Genomic DNA, 27118 nt, shown 5'->3' with positions numbered 1-27118 from the left:
ATGAACACTCCAAACATTGAAAGCACTTGGGAAATCAAATTCTTTGCTAGTAGACCCCTCAAGATTTATTTTTGGCATAGTGGTAACTTTTTTTTATACTAAAAGACGGTTTCTAACTTTAGTTTTAACAATGAAATAACTAAATCCTCACTCACAATCTACAGTATAGAATGGAATTCTTGCAGTACCTTGTATAACTAAATGATGTACAGAAAATTGTTCACTTAATTTGTTAACATCCTAGATCATATATGTAACAGATATGTCGGGCTTATAGGCTTTGAGGTTAACAACTTTTGTCAGGTTTACTACGCTGCCATCTAGTTGTTACATAAGGAATCACGTCATCATTCCCATTTTAATTGCATTGGCGAATGCGCTGCCATCTCGTGTTCGTTTACGGCGGACGGGTGGCGATCCTGGCGGATGTTATCTTCAAAGTGCTGCCTATTTTAACGTAGCGCGGAGTTATCTGTTACATATATGATCTAGGGTTAACATACATGAATTGGTCCACACCTGTAGAGTAACGGTTAGCGCGTCTGGGCGCGAAACCAGGTGGCCCGGGTTCAATTTCCAGTCGGGGCAAGTTACCTGGTTGAGTTTTTTCCGGGGTTTTCCCTCAATCCAATATGAGCAAATGCTGGGTAACTTTCGGTGTTGAACCCCGGGTTCATTTCACCGGCATTATCACTTTCACCTCATTCAGACGCTAAATAACCAGAGATGTTGATAAAGCGTCGTAAAATAATCTACTAAAATAAATAAATACATGAATTGTGTCAACTCTTGGCAAGAGGCTAAGCTCCTTATCTGTAGTGTGATAATTGTTTTCAACCTGCTCTGACCTGTTATTATCTTTTCTCCCTTTAGCATAATATCCACCGAGGCGATTATATAGTACGGGCAAGAACGATGGTGACGTTGCTCGTGAATGAGGAACAGCAAACGATGTGGAACGTTGCGGGTGCGGAGTGTTAAAGCATTTCGACCGTGGAGAGCCCAGAAACCCCTTCCCCAGTCAGGATAGCCGAGTCCCGGATCTCCCGATTAGCCTACGATGCAGAATTTTGTCTGTAAGTTTTTGTTTATTATCCTTATTTACAAAGAAAATTAATTTTATTTGATTTCTGTAACTCTGCCTTGAGTTTGCTATTTTTCTGATTTTTTTAAATGGATGCGATCATCTAGTTTTCATTTAGTTTTGGTTTGTAGGAGATTTTTCTGTCCTTTAAACTTTTTGTCATGTATTTCTTTTGTTATTTATTAACACAAGACATTGATTTTTATGAAAAGAAAATGATATAATATTTGAGTCATAATTGTTTTTCAATGACTTAAGAGAAAGTCAGCCATTAAACACCATTAGAAAACAGCAACATAAAGTGCCATCTTACACAACCACTTTGTTAAGCTGCCGGGTGGCAATGTTGTGTGGTTAAAAAGAGCTATCATTTACACAACTAATTATTTGATTTTTATTTGTACGATAAACATGGCATTGCGTCTTTGAATCATTAAACATTTTTGTCATAGATAAATTTTATTATTAACAAAGAATATCTACTACATTTTCTTGTCTTAAAACATCAAATAATGTCTACAGTTTTTTGTCTTATAGCAGAGGATGTCTACATTTTCTTGCCTTAAAAACAACAAAGAATGTCCTACATTTTCTTGCCTTAAAAACAACAAAGAATGTCCACATTTTCTTGCCTTAAAAACAACAAAGAATGTCCTACATTTTCTTGCCTTAAAAACAACAAAGAATGTCCTACATTTTCTTGCCTTAAAACGACAAAGAATGTCCACATTTTCTTGTCTTAAAACGACAAAGAATGTCCACATTTTCTTGCCTTAAAACGACAAAGAATGTCCACATTTTCTTGTCTTAAAAACAACAAATGTATACATTTTCTTGTCTCAAAAACAACAAAGAATATCTACATTTCCTTGTCTTAAAAACAACAAAGTATATCTTACACGTTTCTATCTTATAAACAAAAAAGCATACACACACATCGCACACACACGCGCACACGTTTCTTGCTTTAAGAAACAACAAAGAATGTCCACATTTTCTTGCCTTAAAAATAATAGATGTTTATATTTACTTGTCTTAAAAACGACAAATAATGCCTACATTTTCTTGTCTTAAAAACAAAGAATATCTACATTTTCTTGTCTTTAAAACAAGGAATATCTACATTCCCTTGGCTTAAAAACAACAAAGAATATCTTACTTTCTTGTCTTATAAACAACAAAGAATATCTACATTTTCTTGTCTTAAAAACAACAAAGGATGTCTTACATTTTCTTGCCTTATAAACAACAAAAAATATCACATTTCTTTGTCATAAAAACAACATAGAATATCTACATTTTTCTTGTCTTAAAAACTAAGAATATCTGCATTTGCTTGTCTTCAAAACAACAAAGAATGTCTTACATTTGCGTGTCTTATAAACAATAAAGAATATCTGCATTTTGTCTTACATTTTCTTGTCTTATAAACAACAAAGAATATCTACATTTTCTTGTCTTAAAAACAACAAAGGATGTCTTACATTTTCTTGCCTTATAAACAACAAAAAATATCACACTTCTTTGCCTTAAAACAACAAAGAATATCTAAATTTTTCGTGTCTTAAAAACTAAGAATATCTGCATTTGCTTGTCTTCAAAACAACAAAGAATGTCTTACATTTTCTTGTCTTACAAACAACAAAGAATATCTACATTTTCTTGTCTTAAAAACAACAAAGGATGTCTTACATTTTCTTGCCTTATAAACAACAAAAAATATCACACTTCTTTGCCTTAAAAACAACAAAAAATATCTAAATTTTTCGTGTCTTAAAAACTAAAAATATCTGCATTTGCTTGTCTTCAAAACAACAAAGAATGTCTTACATTTTCTTGTCTTATAAACAACAAAGAATATCTGCATTTTGTCTTATAAACAACAAAGAATATCTACATTTTGTCTTATAAACAACAAAGAATATCTGAATTTTGTCTTAAAAGAACAAAGAATATATACATTTCCTGCAAACATCTCATTCATCAAATATCAGTCAGAATACATGCGAAACTGAAGTCTTTAGAGTTGTAATTGAATATCGCCATTAAAAGCAGCTAAATTGACAATAAATAAAGGCATCATTAGGAGGCCGAGTGAACTCGGTTTCACATTTAGTGAGAACTGGAAGCGAGAAGGCTCTTTGTTGAAGGTATACGTCATGGTACGACTCTTCCATTAAAGGAAGGCCAGTGTTGCGTGTGTTGGTTTTTTATGACTCTTTTATCGTCTTTAGGTAGAACTGAAATGACTTTCCAGAGGCATGCCAACTGTATGTACTTTCTCATTATGAGAAGCGAAGGCTTGCCATTACCTCGGGCCTCCCACATGTCTACTTAATGGGGAAGGAGATGAAGTTTTTAAGTATAACCAATGCTCAAGCTGTTTACCGAAAGGAAATAATGTGTATGTGTGTGTAATTTTTGTTCTCTAAACTGACATATCGTGAGGTAACATAATAATCACGTAATTCGTATATTATATTTCAGTGATTATGCCGGACTTGTACGCCCGCATCTCTAACGTAGCGTGAAAGACAAGGTCGTGAGTTCAGTCTCTCCTAGGTCATGGGTGTTCATCTATTATAGCCTGCTGTGTTGTAGCTGGTTGTATGCCTCTTCGCTAGCGCTATCGTCTTCCATCCAGGGTAACCCGGTTCGATTCCCGGCCCGGTCGTGATGAAATTTCTGATGAACAAAGCAGATGTTGTAGAGCAGGGATGTCGAACAGCGCTCTCGAGCTGTGAACTGAAGAGCCTTCACCCCTCCCTTACCGTGCAACGGTTGAACACAGGTAGCAGGCAGACCGGGCGAATGATCGTAAACAAAAGCGAAACTACTAATGCGGCGGCTGGTACTAGACAACTTTTATACATCTTACTAATTTTTAGGAGCTCATTTTAGATTTGCACTTGAAAACTTTGATGAACGAAGAATGTAGGTCTACATGAGGATGGATGGATGGATGGATGATGATGATGATGATGATGATAATATCGTTTTGTCTGCTGGATCATTCATGAATGTTTTTCGTTAGTGGCAGAAATAAATCATAATAATGTTGCTAATTCATATTTAAAATATCAACTTTATGTGTAGGCCTATGTATTGTAGCAGTGCAAGTTCAAAAACGTAAACTGTTTTGATGTATAAAATTAATTAATCTCACTATGATTTCAAATTTATTCATAGTTTTTGTTACATATTCAAAAATATCTTCTCCTCGAGTTCGATCCTTTAGTAAAATGGCATCTACAAGATCTTCATGAACATAGAAATCTGAATCGACATCCCTTATGAATATAGCTAGCTGCGCCGTATCTTTGCGGTCGGTACTTTCATCAAGAGCTAGTGCATTACAAGTAAAAGTTTTCATTCTTGCTATCAGTTGTCCCTCCAAGTTATCTCCCATTTCTGACATACGCTCAGCAACAATATTACGGGACAAACTTAGAGATTTAAAAACATTCTAGACGTATCTCTTTTGGCTTTTCACGAGCGGAACCGGATAATTTTTCTGCTCCATAAGCTTCAGCATACATTGAATTAAAATGCCTTTTAATATTATTATGGCTTATGTATCAAAGTTTCTTTCTACATATTAAGCAATGCGCCTTTCCGCCTTTTAAGATAAAGAAATGTTTATCTATCCGTTCACCATTGACGTTCCATATCCATACCAGCCGCCAGAGTTGATAAACACACTGCGTACAGAACACTGCTACAGTAAGGGTAGAATGATCCAGTAGACCGCTCCAGCTCAGGTAGTAAGCAGTACCTAATCGTTTCACAGCTTGAGAGCGCTGTTCGACATCCCTGTTGTAGAGTATTCCCTCTTTTATTCCACCAACAGTCTTCACCTCGCCCATCATTTCATTTAGCGTCTGCGATATTAAAATAGGCTGAGATGAAGGGTCGTTCGATGCTGTAGTATAGTTTCAAAAGACTTCGGGCTCCGGATCCCGGAGTTTAAAAGATACTCGTTTTGGATGGGACCTGATTTTTTTTTGTAAAATTTGTTTTTTTTTTATATTGCAAAAGCTATAATATTCCCATAATTTTAATGTCAATGAAAATTTTTTATAGTAGAGGAGAGTCGGGTAGTATCGGACAGTGCGTTTCTTTAATCTACCACCATATGGTAGTACCTGAATGACATGGTTACGTTTCTCTATGCGACATCACAAAAACGTAACCATGTAAATCAGGTACTATCATCGTGTGGTAGATGAAAGAAACTCACTGTCCGATATTACCCGATGTCCGATACTACCCGACTCTCCCCTACTTCCAAAAGATATGAGTAGCTTGATAAGGTTTCGGAGCCTGGAACCCAGCATCGGAAACCCGTACTACCCCAAGACTACACTCCCAGTCTATTTTCGTAATAATAATAATAATAATAATAATAATAATAATAATATAATAATAACAATAATAATAATGATTTATTTTAGCTGGCAGAGTTAAGGCCGTAAAGCCTTCTCTTCCACTCAACCAGCAAAAAGTATATATACATATGTATGAACTTACAAAGAATTCAACAATTTGATTTAGATAAGAGCTACATGTATACAAGAGTTATTTACGAATTAAACAACAAAATACTATGAACTATTAATTAAACACTGAAATACAAACAATGTAGCAGAATTAAACTAAAATACATAGAATGTTAATTTATTTCAAATAATGTTAGATAATAGAAAGAGATTATTATGAGATAATTTTGAAAATACAGCACTATCAGGATGCATGTCTAAAGGAAGGAGTAACAATGTAGACAGTGATTAGTTTAAGTCAGTATGATTCGAGTGAAATGCTAAGAAGGTTGTCTTTTAAGCTGTTTTTAAAAGTGTTTATTGTCTTGCAGCCCCTAATACTTTGTGACAGGTTATACCATTGTCGCGATGTGGATACTGTAAAAGATGATGAATAACGAGATGTTCTATGAAGAGGTATACTTAACGCGCCACAGATAAGTGATCTGGTATTTACGTCGAGGTTAGAGCATAGATAAGAGAAACGAGACGAAAGGTAATTTGGTGTTGAAGTTTGCAGAATTCGAAAGAGTAAAGACAAAGAGTGTAAAGTTCTACGTTCTTTAAGTCGGAGCCACTATTGCGGAGACAGTTGAAATGAGTGGGGAGTGGAGTTGTTAGAATGTTAGAGGGAAACGGGAATACCCCGAGAAAAAACCCTCTGCAACGTCTGCTTTGTCCAAAATAAATTCAATCATGACCAGGCCGGGGATCGTACTCGGGCCGCCTGGATAAAAGACCAGCGCGCAGACACTTCAGCCACAGACGCGGCTAGACCAACTGGATTTTGGTGTTGATATAGCGTCGTTAAATAATCGAATTAAGTCGTGGAAGGGGGTAAGTTTTAACCCTACCCGCGAACTAGAGTATACATAGACTGTCCGACCACCTAGAATGTGGAGACAGTATACTTGTCCATTTTCAGTCTGTGAGAAATACGAGAGATTTATCTGCCGTTCGTGGAATCGACCCACTGCCGCAGAGTCTGCTATAGCAAGCCGCTTTATTGACCGCTCTGTAACAGCCTCAGATAAAATGTTCCTATTGAACACGTAACTAATTATCTTGCGTGGTTGGTGGTCTGTCTCTGACGGATCAGTGAATAATGTTCCTTGTTGTCGTTGCTTGGCAACAAATGTTTTGCTTTCGTCGTCGATGTAAGCAGAAATCCTGGCCATAAATTCAATTACAGGAAGCAGTTGATTACACTTAAAGGCTGGTGTGTTATTTAAGCGCGTGAAGTACAGAAATTAAGGTCCGAAACAACGCGGTTTGCATCGCTTCTAATACAGCCTCTTCTTGCCTTCGTACACACACTGAATATAATAGGCCAGGAAATTTATATAGCACTGGGAACGAAGTAAACGGTGCCATGTAAATGACACTCCGAATTATGTATTGTAGAAATGAGCGCCAAACATGTACGTAGCGTACTTCTGGCAAACATAAGTGGGCGTCCGTTGTACTTTTCACAACATTGGTGTATTTTTAGGCATTGAGAAATTTTGCGAGAAATTATCTTAGAACGAGCGTATAAATTACATTTCGCACTTCCAGTAAAATAGTGTCGTAACTCGAAAATTGTGATGTGTAAAAAGATATACTATTTCTCAGTAAAATACTTCTGTAAAATATTTTAATAAGTAGGTACTAGAAGCTTCCATAATTTACTTCATTACAGTAGAGTCTCGTTAATCCGAACTAATTGGGACCAAGACCTGTTCGGATTACAAGATTTTCGGATTAACCGAAATATTTCCTGTAATGCAATGCATGCTATTCACCAGCGTTGAGAGACGGTGGTGGGAGTATCCTGTTGCTATATTTAGAACCACAACCGAGAGGTCCACTTCATTACGACAATAAAGTGAAATAAATTGAGTGAATTTATACATTTTTTTTTTCTTTTCGCTACTTTGTTAAATTTAGTTTTTCTTAAAATAATTTTGTTCGGATTAGCCAGATTTTCGGATTACCGTAGTTTGGATTAACGAAACTCTACTGTATTATAATTTTATACCTCCAACAACTAAATAGTTTTGGAAATTATTTACGAAAGTGACATGTGATTTTCGACATACGACAATATTTTACTGAGGGTGCGATTTATGTATTGTGTTTACGTTTTGTAGCAGTAAAGTAAAAACAAGAATTTTACATCTGTTTAGGTTTAGCTACTTATATGTACTGTATTTAGGATATATTGAGAATAATATTCAATAAAATCTTATTTAATGCCTACTTACGACCGGGAACAACTCAATTTTTCGACAATATTTTATTCAAGCTTAAGGAGTAAGGTATAGCTTACAGCAGTAATTTTTTTTGGAAATATTCAACATTTTTTTTCCTCCATTACTGCATCTTGTACAATAATGAAAATTGGTATGTGTAAAACACTATCCTAGTCTCTTTCTCCAGAGATCCGCAGAAGATGCTCCTTTTTCTATTAAAAGCAGGAATTTTATTATTGACCAAAAACGTAGTTTTGAGAAAACTTCATTTTTAGTGGGTGTGATAGGTTTAAAAGAGCTGCGCGTAGCATTTTAAAAATGGTCGCCAGACATTTAAAAGTAGTAGGCGAGAGCAAAATATAATACATAATACAAATGTATAGGGTAATTATTTATGTAAAAAAAAATATATATATAAATTTATTTTGGCCAAAAAGTCGGTCATAGTTTCCCTTAAAAAGCCATGGGCGATTTCTATAATGGTATTATTCTTTGTAATAATAATAATTTATTTATTTATTTATTTATTTATTTATTTAATGTGCTGTACAACAGCCAGTGGCCAATTACAGTTCAGTACAAATATAACAAAAACATAAAACAAAAATAATTATTACACATAAATATAATTACAATTAATTACAATAATGAAGATGAATGGCTAACAATGATAATTGAGTATAATGCCTAAAAGAATACATAAATGATAAATCGTTGCCAAGAGCAAACTAAGTCTATGCATTGAAGGGATCGAATTCGCAGCTATGCATGTTGGCATTTTTAATGCACCTGGAGACTGGTGAAAGGAATTTCGAATTTCTAATATAGAAAAGTTTGTGGGCTCTCATATCTTTTGTTGGAATACGTAAGGTAATATTGTTTAAGAAAGAGTCACAGGATATATCACCTTTGAGGACTTTACAAAAGAACAGATAATCTAGCTCATGGCGTCTAGCATATAGATTTTGACAATTAAAATATTCACATTTTCTCCCATAACTGTACCCGGAATTAATGGGCAGAAATCTGAATGAACATAAAGATATAAATTTTCTTTGTATATTTTCTAATTTAGCCGAGTCCGTAGTTGTAATCGAGTTCCAAACTACAGATGCATATTCGAGTTTCGATCGCACCAATGTATAATATAGCATTAAAAGAGAATCGGGCGAAAAAAAATAATAAGTTATTGACCGTATTATTCCTAGCATTCTGATTGCGTGATTGTAAATGTAATCAACGTGACTATGAAAATACAATTTACTGTCAAAGAATATTCCCAAATTTTTTACGCAATCTGTTCTGTTAATTAGTACATTATTTAGATAATAATTAAATTTCAGTGAAGAAGTTTTTCTAGAAAAGGTTATTACATTAGTTTTGGATACGTTAATTTTCATACCATTTTCTTCCGACCATTTAGCGACACTCATAATAATAATAATAATAATAATAATAATAATAATAATAATAATAATAATAATAATTTCAATAGAAAGGGAAACAATCTCGGTGTGTATCACTTTCATGTTAACTTCAATCGTATTTTACTTCTAGTAACTACATATTAACTGATCCCATTCACTTTTCTTCAGATACGCCATTCATAGCCTCCTTGTTTACTATTCACTGTGAAATTACGTCGTGCTGCAGTCTCCACTACCACGCGAAAGTAAACAGTGCAGAACAATACTGCTCGTAACTACGCTATGGTCTGCATGGATATAACATCAATTGCGATGATGAATTGATTGCGATTGATTTGTAGGTTTTAAAGCAAGGGATATAGCAGGAGGCGGTATTGATGTTTGCCTGGGGGTGTTTATATACCGCGTGGAACATATCCTCCTGCTAGCAGTCCGCTGTACAGAGTGTCCGAATATCATAGGAGATAGTTGGTATTTTTTTGTCCACCGCTGTGGAGGAACAGCATGTCTCACCGTGAAACGAGCGGTCTCGGGTTCAAATCCAGGTTAGGACAAGTTATCTGGTTGAGATTTTTTCCCGGAGTTTTCTCTCAACATATTACGATGTAGCTATTGCATGATAAGTTTCAGCGCTGGACCCTGGACTCATTTCGCTGGAATTATCACCCCTGGTAGAAGGGCAGAGAAGCCATAACGACCTTATCTCTACCATGTTAAATGAATAAATACGAATGTAATTAATTAATTAACTAGTGGACTTACTCGTGTTAATTATGTAAGTTTGTGCGGCTTAGAGCTGTTTCGGTGCTTCACACACCATCGTTAGAGCCTACTAGATCTCGGCGTCATCTTGAACTTCTCTGCCTGTTATGTGGGTGCGTTTGATTGTTGAAAGGTGTTGAAGAGTGGAGTCAAATAGTGTGTGTGTGTGTGTGTACTGAAATTGATCTGTGTATTATTATTATTATTGATTTATTGATATAGTTCACAGGTACAAAACTTACTAATATAACAAAAGAACTATAAACAAATGTAGTTCTACATACTAAATATACAATTTCCTAGACTCATTATTTTATCGCAAATCTCAATAATTTATTGGTTCAAACTTGCACTTACAATTGATCTGTGTGTTGGGAATTTGATCGGGGTGTGTTTGTATATTTCGTATTGTTCTAGTGTGTTGAGTTTTTGGTTCTTGGGTTGTATGTGTAGGATTTCCATGTCCGCATTTATGTTATTGTATGTATGGTTAGCATTGGTTACGTGATCGGCGTATGTAGATGTATTATTGTGTCCTCTGGTTATTGCTTTAATGTGTTCTTTGTAGCGTGTTTGGAATGATCTGCCTGTCTGTCCTATGTAGAACTTGTCGCAACTATTACATGTAAGTTTATATACACCTGTGTGGTCGTATTTATTTGTGTGTGTTTTTTGTGTGTTGAGATGTCTTTGTAGTGTATTTTCTGTTCTGTATGTTATGTTGTATTTCTGCTTTCTGAATGAAGATGCGATCTTATGTGTGCCTTTGTTTTCATATGTTAGTGTGTTCATATGCAAGATTCAAAATAGGAAATACGAATGCTAATTATCACCTTCATCTCACTCAGTCGCTAGATAACCATCGTAGTTGACAAGCCGTCGTAAAATAAACCAATTGAAACATTATTTGTTTCGGACTAAGGTGACATGCTTGACCGTTCCGAATGCGCCAAATCTGCGACCGATGCAGTTGTCTTTTTTTTTCTTCCCCACTTTTTTTCCTCCTTTTCGTTTCTCTTTTTCTGTTTTCCGATTTCGTAAACTAGTACGTATAGAACACTCAAGCCCAAGGCGGGACTCGAACCCACACCCTTTCAGACCAAGCGATAGAGACATGACGTGCCCCTACCGCTTGAGCCATCCAGGCCGGCCTTGAATAACAGCCTAGATCATATATGTAACAGAAAAGTCATCGCTATGTTAAAATCGGCAGCACCTTGAAGAGAACAACCGCCAGGATCGCCACTCGTCCGCCGTAAACGAACACGAGATGGCAGTACAGTCGCTAATGCAATTCAAATGGGAATTATGACGTGACTCCTTATGTAACAACTAGATGGCAGCGTAGTAACCCTGACAAAAGTTGTTAACTTCAAAGCCTATAAGGACGACCTATCTGGGTATACGTATATGTGCAGTGCTTGGGAAAAGTGACATAAGTCAGTTTCCACAAACCTTTTTTGATAATTTATTGACAACTTACACTGGTTTATGTCGATTTGATTTTTTTCTGTATGAATTATTGTAATGGGAGAAATACTTATGTATTATTTTCCAAGCGAGCAGATGTTCCATAAGTTGTCAATAAATTATCAAAAAAGGTTTGTGGAAACTGACTTATGCCACTTTTCCCAAGCACTGCAGATATGATCTTAGGATAACAGTCTATCGAGTGCTTTGCTGCACCTGCTTGTTGGGATGACGTAGTATGTTGAACTATTTAGTCACCGTTCTCTCTGAGATCAACCGTCACGTCCGCAGAATGAAATGATCCCAAAACGATCCTTCAGCGTCAATATGATTAACCTGTAACGATAATAATAATAATAATAATAATAATAATAATACACACAAATGAATGACAGTGTAACTAAACTCACGCAAGGATACAGTGACGTAGCATGAAATTTTGAGCAGGGGAAGCTAACTCAAGTTGTCTTTCATGCAATATGAGAAAACGTATTACAAAAATACAGTCTTAAAATAAATAGTAGTCAATGTCAAATCAGCAGTCGAAGATTGGTTGGAACATCGTAAGTAACACCAATAAGGCATGACCTCAAATGATACGTAGTAAAATATGATTTCACGGTTTACTCATATCTCTTAACAAATAGACACGTAAACGTATAACATTAGCTCACTCCCTGTCATACTTAGAGAAATCACAATATTGACGGTCAACAGATACAGTATTAGTATCATTACGTAAGTATGCGTCTGTCTTTTGGTTGTGTCCTTCATTGACAGCAAGGGAGTCGGTCATTTGTTTTTTAAATCACACTTTTGTTCGTAAGTCAGTCTTGATAATACAATTGTCCTAAGAAAATTCAAGTAAATTAGTGTCAGGAACTGTTATTTCGCTCATTATTTATTATATCAGCCACAATGCACACTAACACTTCAACTGAACACAACTGACGAAAATGGATAACTCGGAAACTACTTATATTAAATGTTAAAGCTAGCTTCTTGAGAGCCTTAGGGTAGTTTAGTTACAAAGGGATGGAAAATCTGCGGTGTGGATTACACAGAAGAAACCAGTTTGCTTTGGAAGCTGATGTGTGCAGGCTTCTTGTTTACTGCTGCATCACAAATCATCCTGAGCTGCCGCATCACAATATTTAACGCGTAAATATAAATTCTATTAAAATTAATAAATAATTTTCTCCATAAACTGCAGGTTTATTATGAAATTATTATTAAGTGGGGAAGCTAAGCTTTTTAGCTTACACTGACGCTACGCCACTGCAAGAATACATAAATGCAATTGAGCTGCGTTAGTGTAACATACCGTCGTCATAACCTTTTTATGGCGCAGAATGACAATACGAATACAAACAGCAAGTGTATGGCACTACAGCACTGTTAACTGGAGCATGAAGTATTGGATAATGTACAGAGCTTTTACAGTTCACGATTACAAGGCTTGGCGTATGTCGACAGTCTTCTTTTCACGTATTTACGACCGTAGTTCTTTTTTTTTTTAATCAATAACGGCTGTTTTACCGACTGCCTATAACCTATTTACGTCTCAACTCTTTAATGACGTATTGCTTTGGCAACCGTCTCACATTATCTCAACTTTATGTGAATTAAGTCTAGAAAGCTCCGAAGTCGTTGAGTTTTAGAGCGTTTTCTTGCATTCTTTACAGCGAACGACTTGAAGCAAAATTAAATTAATCTGTTATAAACCTTTACAGGAGATGTATGTAAAGGAAACATTATTTCGAACGGCATTCCGAACAATGGCACATACATACATACATACATACATACATACATACATACATACATACATACATACATACATACATACATACATACAGCTCGCGCAAGGAACGAGTACCGAAAAGCAATGGTGGCGTTTGTGTCTGTTTTGACGTGTGTACGTAGGCACGCCGAGTGGGCGAGAGGTACGGGCCGATGGAAGTTGTCTCTTCCAAGAAGATGAACATATGAGGACATCGCTGTGGAAATAAAGAACGTAGCAAGAGAAAAATTCCAAGTTAATTAAACGCGCAACATATGTTTACGAATGAAATACTAATACCGTGCGATACAAGACACGCATTCACATGCAGTGGAACAAACTAAAATCGTAATGTAACTATCACAACTCAAGACTGATTCTATCGATGTCATTTCTCTTCCGACTGTACTCTTGAATATCATTCAAGCTATCTCGTGACCTTTCCCGTCGCCCGCTCTTCCTTATCGCATTGTTTGATTCGCATTCCTTCCGTCAGTATTCCCTGCTTGCGAGACCTAAACATACTTCCTTCCTGGACGCGCCTCGTATATTGCATACAGTAAACACTGGTTAACGTGGTAAAGGAATTGAATTGTTGCGAAATTTATAATGAGAAAGTACAAGTCTTAGTTAGAACTTCTAGAAAGTGATAGAATGGAAACCATTGATGTATGCCCTTTTTACATTATGTCACGCAACTGTTACGAATGCACGCCAGACTGCTTCAATTTCTCATACGTTACACGCCGCTTTAATATCACTCATGCATCAAGTATAGTTTATGGAAATGCCAGTACACTTTAGAATTCTCTGAAATTGTATTAAAAGTAATGTTTACTCAAGGAATAAAAACATAGTTTTATTCAGAAAAAGAATAGGATTTAACGGCATGGTAATAGTGTTCAATTGTTTCAGTTCAGTTGCTTTGGCAACGTTTATTTCGAAATGTAACAAATGACAGTTATTGCAAGATGTCCTTGTGTGGGTTATTGCACTTCATTTCGCAGTTTCCTCCCCGCCCTAGATATATAGGTGTTTTACGCGAATTTTTCGCACTGAGTGTTGTGATTGCAGCAGAGATTTTGCCGCGGCCTGAACAGATTTAGAGCTCTGAATGGTTTCAGTTGTGGGTCATATGTATTAATTCGGAAGCTGTTGTTGATAACAAAATGGTGGCTGTATTTGATTCGTTTCTAAGCACACATGGAAACACTATGTTGAAAGAATAGCAGTTACTCTAAAGGCCCATTCACAATGAAAATTAAACATAACCGTAACATAAACACAGAAGTTTGCGCCCAGGCTACCAGATGGGATCATTCACAATGATTCACATAAGCATTGACATAAACATTACCGTAAGACGTTAACATGAAAGTTTGCAAACTCCAAACTTTCATGCTTATGCTTACGTGATTTGCAAACGGAACACAATCGTGGAGCGCTGAAATATACGACAGAATATGAGAAAATGGCGTCGTTGTTATGTTTCCATGGTTACCAAGTATGCTGGAGGTTATGTTTATGTTCCCATCGTGAATGATGGTATGACTTCTTGATTTTAAGGCCCATTCACAATGAAAATTAAACATAACCGTAACATAAACACAGAAGTTTGCGCCCAGGCTACCAAATGGGATCATTCACAATGATTCACATAAGCATTGACATAAACATTACCGTAAGACGTTAACATGAAAGTTTGCAAACTCCAAACTTTCATGCTTATGCTTACGTGATTTGCAAACAGAACACAATCGTGGAGCGCTGAAATATACTACAGAATATGAGAAAATGGCGTCGTTGTTATGTTTCCATGGTTACCAAGTATGCTGGCGGTTATGTTTATGTTCCCATCGTGAATGATGGTATGACTTCTTGATTTTAAGGCCCATTCACAATGAAAATTAAACATAACGTAACATAAACACAGAAGTTTGCGCCCAGGCTACCAAATGGGATCATTCACAATGATTCACATAAGCATTGACATAAACATTACCGTAAGACGTTAACATGAAAGTTTGCAAACTCCACACTTTCATGCTTATGCTTACGTGATTTGCAAACAGAACACAATCGTGGAGCGCTGAAATATACGACAGAATATGAGAAAATGGCGTCGTTGTTATGTTTCCATGGTTACCAAGTATGCTGGCGGTTATGTTTATGTTCCCATCGTGAATGATGGTATGACTTCTTGATTTTAAGGCCCATTCACAATGAAAATTAAACATAACGTAACATAAACACAGAAGTTTGCGCCCAGGCTACCAAATGGGATCATTCACAATGATTCACATAAGCATTGACATAAACATTACCGTAAGACGTTAACATGAAAGTTTGCAAACTCCACACTTTCATGCTTATGCTTACGTGATTTGCAAACAGAACACAATCGTGGAGCGCTGAAATATACGACAGAATATGAGAAAATGGCGTCGTTGTTATGTTTCCATGGTTACCAAGTATGCTGGCGGTTATGTTTATGTTCCCATCGTGAATGATGGTATGACTTCTTGATTTTAAGGCCCATTCACAATGAAAATTAAACATAACGTAACATAAACACAAAAGTTTGCGCCCAGGCTACCAAATGGGATCATTCACAATGATTCACATAAGCATTGACATAAACATTACCGCAAGACGTTAACATGAAAGTTTGCAAACTCCAAACTTTCATGCTTATGCTTACGTGATTTGCAAACAGAACACAATCGTGGAGCGCTGAAATATACGACAGAATATGAGAAAATCGCGTCGTTGTTATGTTTCCATGGTTACCAAGTATGCTGGCGGTTATGTTTATGTTCCCATCGTGAATGATGGTATGACTTCTTGATTTTAATATATATTTTATATTTATATTTATTTTATATTCTTAAGTTAACGCTTACGTTATGTTTAATTTTCATTGTGAATGAGCCTTAAGACTTGATTCAAGTGAAGGAAAGAGAAAATTTATGCACCGAAAAAACATAGTTATAATTGACCATTAATGAACTGTCAAATCCACAAAACGTTAAACTAACGAACGGGTGAATACCGCTATTAAAATAAGTTTAAAGTCGACAATAGACAATATTTAACATCTGCACTGCAGAACTGTCAAATCAGAATGTTCAATATGTTTCACAACAAGTTAAATTTCATATTGCGTCGGCTTCATTTTATTACAAGGTCGGTACTAGGCGGTAGATCTCTTTAAAATAAAGACAGCATTGTTATAATTCGAACGTGCCGCCGCAACACCAAGCACAGGGATTATACTGAAGGAAAAGTACGAGGACTATGCCTTATGTCGATGTAGATTTTGTCACTCTGACAGTGAGAAATTAGAGAAGGGAAAACGATTATGGATAAAAAAATATTCAAATCTAAATATGTAATTTAAAAAGGGGGGTTCAAACAATGTAACCTTCCCTGCGTACGCCCCTGCCACACATAAAGGTATGAAAACATGTAATTCCTTGCAGACCTAATGATGACCATACAATGGCGAAAACGTTCGTCAAAACTTGATTAACCAAAAATAATGGCGTAATGGACCGTTAATAAAAATAGATAAGTTCATAGGGTTGAGACTACTCATTATTTCACTAGTTAAAAAAATATAATTATGAAATAGTGGAAATAGGATCTGATCTATGGGTATCACAAAGTAATACTGATTTGGATAATCAAATTAGAGATAGGATATTTTAAGACATATCAAAACACAAAGAATTGTCTTTGTCATTTAATAACACTGGATCCTGACAGAATTACAAAAAATATATTAAAGTGGGTACTAGAAGCCGGAGACTTGGAAGATGTAATTTTTTTAAGAGTTAAAAAAAAAAAGACTGGAAACAAATTGCTGGAGACAGAAACGTCTGGAACAAATTAGTTGGGGGAAGCTAAAACTCACAAAGGGGTGAAGCGCTGAAAGAAGAAGAATTCTCGTTGCCTTTTTTTTATTTGCACAAGTAAATTCCATTCTTTTGTGAACGAAATTTTGTTTTCATATATAGGATGTGCATATTTCATTTTAAGCAATGTTTATAGGATTTTAGAAATTCCCTTGCTTGTGAATAACCGTATATAGGATGAAATGTAAGTAATGTGCTTAATTTAAATGGGTTGTTCTTTGAGATGCTTCAAACAAAAAAGTTTAATACAATTTTACTCGATTTTGCTTCCTTTTCGAGATAAAAATGGTTTTCATGAAACATTTCATAGCTTGTTAAGATAAAAATTATTTTAATGGATCATTTCACAGCGTGTCTAAGATTAAAATTGTTATTATGAAACATTTCATAGCGTGTTAAGATAAAAATTGTTTTAATGAAACATTTCATAGGGTATTCAATATAAAAATTATTTTAATGAAACATTTCATAGCGTGTTAAAGATAAGAATTGTTTTAATAAAACATTTCGTAGCGTGTTGAAGATAAAAATTGTTTTAATGATGCATTTCATAGCGTGTTAAAGATAAAAATTGTTTTAATTAAACATTTCGTAGCGTGTTAAAGACAAAAATTGTTGTAATGAAACATTTCATAACGTGTTAAAGATAGAAATTGTTTTAATGAAACATTTCATAACGTGTTAAAGAGTTAATAAAACATTTCGTAGCGTGTTAAAGATAAAAATTGTTGTAATGAAACATTTCATAGCGTGTTAAAGATAAAAATTGTTTTAATTAAACATTTCGTAGCGTGTTAAAGACAAAAATTGTTGTAATGAAACATTTCATAACGTGTTAAAGATAGAAATTGTTTTAATGAAACATTTCATAACGTGTTAAAGATTTAATAAAACATTTCGTAGCGTGTTAAAGATAAAAATTGTTGTAATGAAACATTTCATAACGTGTTAAAGATAAAAATTGTTTTAATGAAACATTTCATAACGTGTTAAAGATTTAATAAAACATTTCGTAGCGTGTTAAAGATAAAAATTGTTTTAATGATGCATTTCATAGCGTGTTAAAGATAAAAATTGTTTTGATTAAACATTTCTTAGCGTGTTAAAGACAAAAATGGTTGTAATAAAGCAATTCATAGCGTGTTCTGAAAAAGCCATTGTGTTAATTTCTAATATGCTCAGTTAATTTAAGAGAGCAGAGTAGTCTATTATGATAATAGATGATTACAAAAATTAGTTTTATTCTTTAAATTTTTAGAAATTTTATCCGAACAAATGTATTTTTCGTTCTGCAAAGGAATTATACGATGTTACATTCATTCGGTTAAAATTTCTGCACATTGAAGGACAAAACTAAAAATTTCTTTCATTTATTAGTATAACACTTCTCTCTTAAATTGACAGCATTTCATTCATTCATTCATTCATTCATTCATTCATTCATTCATTCATTCATTCATTCATTCATTCACCCAAGAGCAGGTCACTTCTAACCCAGCATTCTCAAGTTTTTCCTATTTTCTGTCTTCCTCTTTGTCTCCGCATATGATCCATATATCTTAATGTTTCCTTTTTATTGATATTTCTTCTGCCTCGAACTCTTCTCCCGTTCACCATTCCTTCCAGTGCATCCTTCAGAAGGCAGTTAGTTTGCGTCCAGAATCTTTTACCGTGGAAAGACTCATCATGCCATGTTTGTAATTTTTCTTGGGAAAGGTAAATTCGATAGCTTTCCGTTGCTTTCCGCACACCACTCTCTCTTTCGCATCTTAACCCCTTCAGGCCTGATGTACATTATAGTGTACATTGTTTCTTTTTTTCTTTTTTTTTTTGGAATGTCTTCGATACTTTTAAATAAAAAAAAATGTAATGTGATAGAAATGGAGAACATTATTTTTTAAACATTTCTATACCTGAATTAAAAATAAAATTAAAAATTTTGGGGCCCCAGGAGTCAAAATTGTCCCCAAATTTTTATTTTCTGTGAAGACTTGATTTGGGAATTTTGGATCCCCAGACTGATTATGTGACCATTTTTTTTTTTTTTTTTTTTTTTTTTTTTTTTTTTTTTTTTTAATTTTGTTTAATATAAATTCAGAGCTGAAGGGTTAAAATATCCCAGGGAGCCCCAGCATGGAGGTGAGGAGAGTGGATTTAACTAATTGGGCCCTCCGGACTTCACCGAAATTCAACGCAAGACTTAAATATCAGTTCTGTCCGGGTTTTTGACCGATGAGAGACCGGGAAATCCCAATTAGTCCCCCCCCCCCCCGACTGAGTATATCGGGAATTGAATCAATGGCTTTCCCAAAACACTTTGTGAAATGTGTAATATAAAACAGTATTTATCTCGAAAAGGAATAAAAGATGAGTAAATTGTATTATTATTTTTGTTGAAATATCTCAAAGAAAAATCCCCTGAAATTTCAATTTTTTTTTTCAAATTTTTAAATTTATTCACAATTTACATTTTAAATGAATACATATGAATAGATACCCGAAATGAGCATATGCTCGTGCTCGGGTACAGTCCAGTAGTCTACATAAATTTTACAGATATCAATAATTATGTTGATGATAGAAATAATAGTAACAACAACAATAATAATAATAATAATAATAATAATAATAATAATAATAAAATAAATACTAAGACGGATAAAATAAAATTTAACACCACTTAGCGAGAGTTAACACAACTTAAATAAGCATATAATAACCAGGAAAAAAATGAACTCGAAAATCAAAAGAAAAGTTCGTTGTATCGCAGACGACAGCAACCGCCGTATTGACATTGTGCTATGCATTAATGGTAGTAGGGGGGAGCTGAAAGTCTACGTAACTGCCGTTCTCTTCGAATCTTCTCATATAATCATGGGAAGTTAGTGCTGAAAAACAAAATGTCTACGAGTCAAACTGTTCATTATTACCAGGATAAATACAAATAATACTGAAATATATTAATCAAGTTTCAGTTATAGAATTCCCCTTTTGTGCAAGAGGTATCATATTAAAATATTTTATGAATGGCGGGGAAAATATAAATTTCAAGAACTCTCTAGTGACAGAGATAGTGACAAGTACAATCAAGTGTATCTGAGGCGATGCTAAGAAATCATTTATTGGAGATATACATTATTATTAAGAAAATGATCTATTTATGTTTATTACAATGTTTATCTTATAGATTACATGCATCAGGTAAATACAATAAAAATTAGTACCATATAATGCTAGTAACACTTACAATAAAAATAAAATTTATCAATATCATACAAACGTTTTCACTTTATTTTTAAACTTAAAGAATGTGACGTTACTTACCGTTCACCCTGTATATTTAATTGAAATTACCGTTTGTGTGCACCGTCCTTGACTAGAAGTCTTCAATGTTGTAATGAGAGGAAGTAGTATAGATACAGTAGTGCTAGCGATAGCTGTGGCCAGTGCCATTACAAACGGTATATTGTAGTTAATTGCCCCCCCCCCTCCATCGTTTACTGCTTGGCTTACAGCGTAACCTGATTTTATCCGTATGGCTCAAGTGATAGTTGTAGTAATTGGTTCATTTGATTCTAAACATGAAGTGTACTTTCGAAACTTGTCTATTATGAATTCCAATTATCTGTATTTCGAGCAGCCGGGAGTCTGTGATTGTCATGTGGCCCCTTTCCTTTGTACCGCTATGATCCTGGTTCCTAACAATTATGACGTACCGCAACGATGTCATTTATAACAAAGCATTGATTTGACCCCTTTGCAATCGCGCATTAGGGACTAATTGAAGGTAATCAACTCACGTTTCGTGTAATTGTAGCTCGCTCTGACTTCTTGATTGGATTGCAGCACGGTTTACGTACTCTTTGAATAAAAACGACTTTCATTTTTTTTAACAGAAATATCCGAGGGCTAAGACGGATCTTGGGTAAGCAAATGGAGATCGAACACGTATTGCAGATTTAAATTAAGATTGATTCAACAGGTTTATATACAGGATGATGCACGAGAATTTACCATCACTTACTGAACTTATTTCAGAAGACATTCTGAGCAAAATATGTCATATAAACATTTGTCCTGTTCTCAGTATTTTCAAAGTTACATTAATTTGAAATTGTTAGTAAAATACTTTTTCTTTAGTTTTAAGGGTAAGAAAATGTTACAAATAGAGAATGAACTATTCAGAAGTATCATTTATTTAATTGGCTAGTGTTCTGAAGCTAAAAATGTGTTCCTAATTGCTTTGTACAGATTTTATTTTCCAATTTTTAACTAAAAATAACATCATTTTTACATAGGCCTGCTTATCACAAAAATTGTTACAAATCATACGACTTCAGGAACGTGGATTCTTTACACTTTAATTATGCATCTTAATATACAGTCTTAAAGAATTTACAAGAGTGACGTGGTTTGTAACAATTGTTGTGATAAATGCGTAAGAAAGTGTAATTTTATAGTTGCAAATCGAAAAAAAAAATTCTGTACGAAGCAACTATGGAATCCACAACACACTTTTATCTTCAGAATACTAGCTAATTAAAGAAATTATACTCCTGAATAGTTCATTCTTTATCTGTAATATACTTTTACCCTTAAAACTAAAAAATAATGGTATTTTACCGACAAGTTCAAATTAGTGTAATTCTGAAAATATTGAGGTTATGACAAATGTTTATATGACATTTCTTTTTGTTCAGAATGTTTTCAGAAATAAGCTCCGTAAGGGACGGTAAATGCTCGTGAATCAACCTGTGTATACACACACCAGGGTCATTTCATAAGCCATCGCAAATATGTTATATCTTCCGAATAACCGAAAATGTTAGTTCAGTATATATGTTTGAAAACATGTTGTACACTGTACGGGATGCCACCGCCAGATTGTGTCTGTGTGCATTGGTGGCTAGTTGACAGTACACGCAAAAATTAGTATGCTAGAGGCTCTGCTCCAAGATGGATTAAGTATTGTATTGTATTGTATTGTATTGTATTTATTAACATTCCATGGTATTCATACATTGCTTTACAGCTAGAATATGGAACAAGTCAAAAAACTTAATACTATTTAAAGTCTTAATTTATAGTCACAGTCTAGATGAAATATATACAGACGAAATTTACAATATAGTCTACTAGTACAACACAAAGTTTTAGTATCAATTTCATTTAGTGTTTTTGAATGTCGTGAATTCACCTACAGAATAGAAGGCGTGAGAAATTAGGTACTTCTTTAATTTGGCCCTAAATAATCTTATGTTTTCAGTTTCATTTTTTATATCGATAGGGAGGCTATTAAAAATGTTTACTGCCATATAACGCACTCCTTTTTGATAGCATGATAGACTTGCCGATGGAGTATGAAAGTCATTTTTTGACGTGTATTTATGCTATGAACTGTTGAATTAGTTACAAAGTTTTCACGATTACATACGAGGAAGACTATTAATGAAAAGATGTACTGACAAGCCATGGGCATTATTTGTAGTTTTTTGAAAATAGTCCTACACGATTCCCTAGATTTGGCACCTACTATTATTCTAATTACTCTTTTTTGTAATATAAATATACTGTTACTATCTGTAGAATTTCCCCAGAATATTATTCCAAAACTCAATATCGAATGGAAGTATGCAAAGTATATTGTTTTTAAGTTATTGATATTTACTATCTTTTGCATAGATCTAATAGCGAAACAAGCTGAATTTAGTTTGGGAGTAATTTCTTTAATATGATTTTTCCAATTTAACACATTATCGATTTTTAAGCCAAGAAATTTGGTTGTCGTTGTTTCTAATAGGGATCTGTTGTTAATTATTGCGCTAGAAATTTGCGAGGTTGAATTTGCACAGGATTTAAATTGAATTATGTTAGTTTTGTTACAATTTAATACCAATTTATTGACTGAGAACCAGTCACATATTTCTTGTTTGTTTGTTGGAAATACTTGAATATTTGGGATGTTGGAGAAAATATTGTGTTAAAGAATCTAAACTGCTTGTAACATTATCTTGGGGGATGTTGAGGTTATTAGTTATTGTAAGAAAATATTTGTTAAATATATTTGCAATTTCATTTGGGTCTGATTTGTATTGTTAGATATAAGGGTATAGTTAGTTACTTTACTTTTTGATCGTCCAGTTTCCTTTTTGATTATGTTCCAAGTAAAGTTGAACAGCGGTCATGCGTGAAAATTGCAGTTATTCATGGCAGAAATGCTCTTCAGAGACATTCTGAGCTACGACAAGCATTGGGTGATAGTGCGTTGGAACATCCTCCCTACTCGCCTGATCCCAGTCCATGCGATTTTGTTCTCATTCCGCAATTGAAGAAGTTTCTGCGTGCGATGCGGTTTACAAACAGGGAGGACATCTTAACAGCGTTTCGACGTGAAGTGGTACACATAGACGAATCACACACAGTCTTTGGTATTCAACGCCCGCGTCATCGTTGGTAAAGATGTGTGGAAGCCTTGGGGAATTATTTTGAAGGTATTAGCTCTGAGTTATGTACTTTATTTCCTTTGTGCATAATAAAACAATGACTTCTATTTACACATCTTTCAATTTCTCTTACCCATTGCCTACTGTAGTCGGATCCTACTTGGTACTAGCATTGCGAAGCACATTCCAGTGGCCTTCATCGCATATAGTGAATTTCTATTCCTGCAGCTTATTGGCTGATATAATATAGCTGCCATGACTTATGAAATGACTCTCGTATATACTCTCCTTCCCTTCATTACGACGGATAATCGAGGTTCTAATCTATATATACGATGGAAGGGGACCTATTACATTAATTCATAGAGGTTATAGATGAAGTCAATGCGAATAAGTTTTGTCAAATAAGTTTTTTTGATATGTCCAATAATTTTGAGAATACGAGATGTAACGTATTGCAACGCTGCAATGAGTAATAGTCGTCCTAGAGGGCATTGCTCCGCAGTGGTGTGACTCATCCATTCCGCAAGACTTGCGAAAGGAGAATGTAAACAAAAACGTCTATAGTTGAAAATTATCAAGTAACAAAAAATGAGAAAAATTTGTTGTCCATTGTTATCAGTAAGCTTCGGATAAAGTAGCTGTATCAGGATAGACTGTATATAGGATGTTAAAAAGTGTCACATTGAATACCTCCTATGAACAAGTGTTCATATCTCAGGAAGTAAGTGTTGTAGGACCCATGTATATTAGACATTGTTTTCTTGTTTTGATGCATAGTACTACCTCCTAAAATATTGGACACTTTTTTTAACACCCTGTATAATAGGGCCTTGATTTTCTTCAGACTAAGTAAACACTACCATTTTTTCTCTAGCTAAAACCCTACCTGCTGGAAAGTGCGTTCCCCACCCCCTAGCCAAAACATCATAGAATGAACAATACACCTGATAGGAATTGAATATACGTCGTCACTATTGTCGGCTGGGGGACATGCTACAGCTAGTTAATGTTTGTAAACAAAACGCACGGACCAAGGATATCTATTCTGATACAGCTACTTTATCCGAACCTTAGTTATCAATAATATGATTCTTCTGATGATTAGATTGTGAGAAAAATGACATTTTAAGACTACAGGTAATGGTAATTACCTGTAGTCTTACATCAGCTTCTTGTCTATGCGGATGACGTGAATATGTTAGGAGAAAATCCAGAAACGATTAGGGAAAACACGGAAATTTTACTGGAAGCAAGTAAGTTCTGTATGGTTGTGAAACTTGGACTCTCACTCTGAGAGAGGAACATAGGTTAAGGGTGTTTGAGAATAAGGTGCTTAGGAAAATATTTGGGGCTAAGCGGGATGAAGTTACAGGAGAATGGAGAAAGTTACACAACGCAGAACTGCACGCATTGTTTTCTTCACCTGACATAATTAGGAACATTAAATCCAGACGTTTGAGATGGGCAGGGCATGTAGCACGTATGAGCGAATCCAGAAATGCATATAGTGTGTTAGTTGGGAGACCGGAGGGAAAAAGACCTTTGGGGGGGGCCGAGACGTAGATGGGAGGATAATATTAAAATGGATTTGAGGGAGGTGGGATATGATGATAGGGACTGGATTAATCTTGCACAGGATAGGGATCGATGGCGGGCTTATGTGAGGGCGGCAATGAACCTTCGGGTTCCTTAAAAGACATTTGTAAGTAAGTAACAGGTAATGGTAATTAAAATTATTTTAACTATTTTCCGTCATTAATGAACATCTTTACAATTGCTGTTAAACGGCTAAATTTTGGGAGTGTTTCTGATAACCTGAAGGCGTAAAGAGCGACGCAGGTCACAGTAACAAAGTAGCCTACGGAATTCGAACCGGCCATCATAAAAACAACGTAAGCCATTCACAGCACTTAAAACGACTGATAAACACCTACAGAGCAGTGAGAATTCATTAGGTTTAAAACCTGCACAATTGCAAGTAGCATCTATCCTCCCCTCCCTCACTCCACGGTGCTGCTTCCGTTTCCAAGGCAATTAATTCAGATGTCATAACTTTAATTGGAGCCGGTGCGAAACTCTTGCTAGTTGCTGCCCATTCTTCTTACGAGCCGACTGCTGTTCGGTTGTTAACTCGCAGAAAGACTTTTTTTTTTAACGGTGTAACAAACCCAGTCTTTCAAGAAACACACACGCTTGCTTATGGTAATCAAAACACTTCACACATACACAATTATCACACACTGTCATGGATTTTTACAACTCATTTCTGTCCCGGCTCTTTCGTGCAGCGTCCTCGTTTTGCCCAGGGCGCTATCGGCCACGATACAGGGTGTTTCGTGCGAGATGTTATCCATTAACACTTGACGTGTAACAAGCCGGCAGAGCGCAACACTTTCTACGGGCTATTCCATCTTAAATCGACCGAAATATAGAGAAAATTGACCTTGCAATTTTTAAATATGAAACTTTTTCTGTTCGTTGACAACTGTGATACAATGCTTTGTGCAAAGTTTGAGGCATCAGAACTTCATCGTATTTTCATAAAATTAGCAACTTTAAACTGTTGTGGCTCCGAAACCCTTTCGCCCAATGATCAAAATCATGGTTTATTTTGATGCTGACAAATTAAAGTTTATATTGACATGTAAACAGTTCTTCTTACTTTTTATGGAAATGGAGAAATTTAGATTTTTCTTCATTAAGACGGCCTTTGACCACGAAATAGTAAATTATGCAACGAGCCTATAATGAAGGTAATTAAGAAGCGAGTATGGATATTTATGAAACGAGCGCAAGCGAGTTTCATAATTTTCATATGAGCTTCTTAATTACCATTATAGGCGAGTTTCATACGACTTTTTATGCTCGACCATATTTCTAACTTGATATTATTAATTTTCTTTGTATCTAACCTTGGCCAATGTCCCGTATGTTGTGAGATGTGCGCAGACGCGAAAGTATTGATTTTTTCCGAGGAACAGATGTTCACATTGACCTTGCTAGGCCATAAGAACCTACAGAGATAACATTAAAATTAAATTAGACATTGAAAAACGAGATGACAAATTGAATTTATTTGAATATTATTTACAATTAACGCTAATTATTATAGTAACAGAACATAACCTTCTGCGACAGTATTGGATTTCCAGCTTCCGTGACTTTTCGCTAATTCTCTTTCGATTGCATATCCGAGAATAATCGATACTTGCGGTTTTATAACGGTAGAGAGCTGACCTGTCATTGGCTGAACAGTTGTAACCTGAGTCGTCATTGACTGAAAGACCTGACCTTTAATGAGTAGGTGTACTTTAATGACATGCATTAAAGGTCTGCTACCAGGTGTATAATTGCTACATTTCGGCATGGTCGAGCATAAAATTATTTTTAAAATATATGGTTAGATTCCGCATTGAAAGTACAAATAAACACATAATTTTTACTGGTGCACCGTTGA

General features: G+C 35.1%; 1 protein-coding gene across 4 annotated transcripts in view; it reads left to right on the top strand.

The window, feature by feature from the left end:
- The window catches only part of sbb (scribbler), a 678201-nt gene that overhangs the window by 157821 nt on the left and 493262 nt on the right, over positions 1 to 27118 (top strand). For 2 of the 4 annotated variants that reach the window (XM_069822328.1, XM_069822327.1), the window contains one exon: positions 874 to 1076. The exons of the other annotated variants lie outside the window; for them this stretch is intronic. The gene's annotated coding sequence lies outside the window, so the exon portion shown is untranslated. The remainder of the gene's footprint in view (positions 1 to 873; positions 1077 to 27118) is intronic. 4 annotated transcript variants of the gene reach the window in all.

This window comes from Periplaneta americana, chromosome 3, assembly GCF_040183065.1.
Source record: "Periplaneta americana isolate PAMFEO1 chromosome 3, P.americana_PAMFEO1_priV1, whole genome shotgun sequence".
NCBI lineage: Eukaryota > Metazoa > Arthropoda > Insecta > Blattodea > Blattidae > Periplaneta > Periplaneta americana.
The sequence above is the reverse complement of the archived record's forward strand: the minus strand, read 5'-3'. Positions and strand labels throughout refer to the sequence as shown.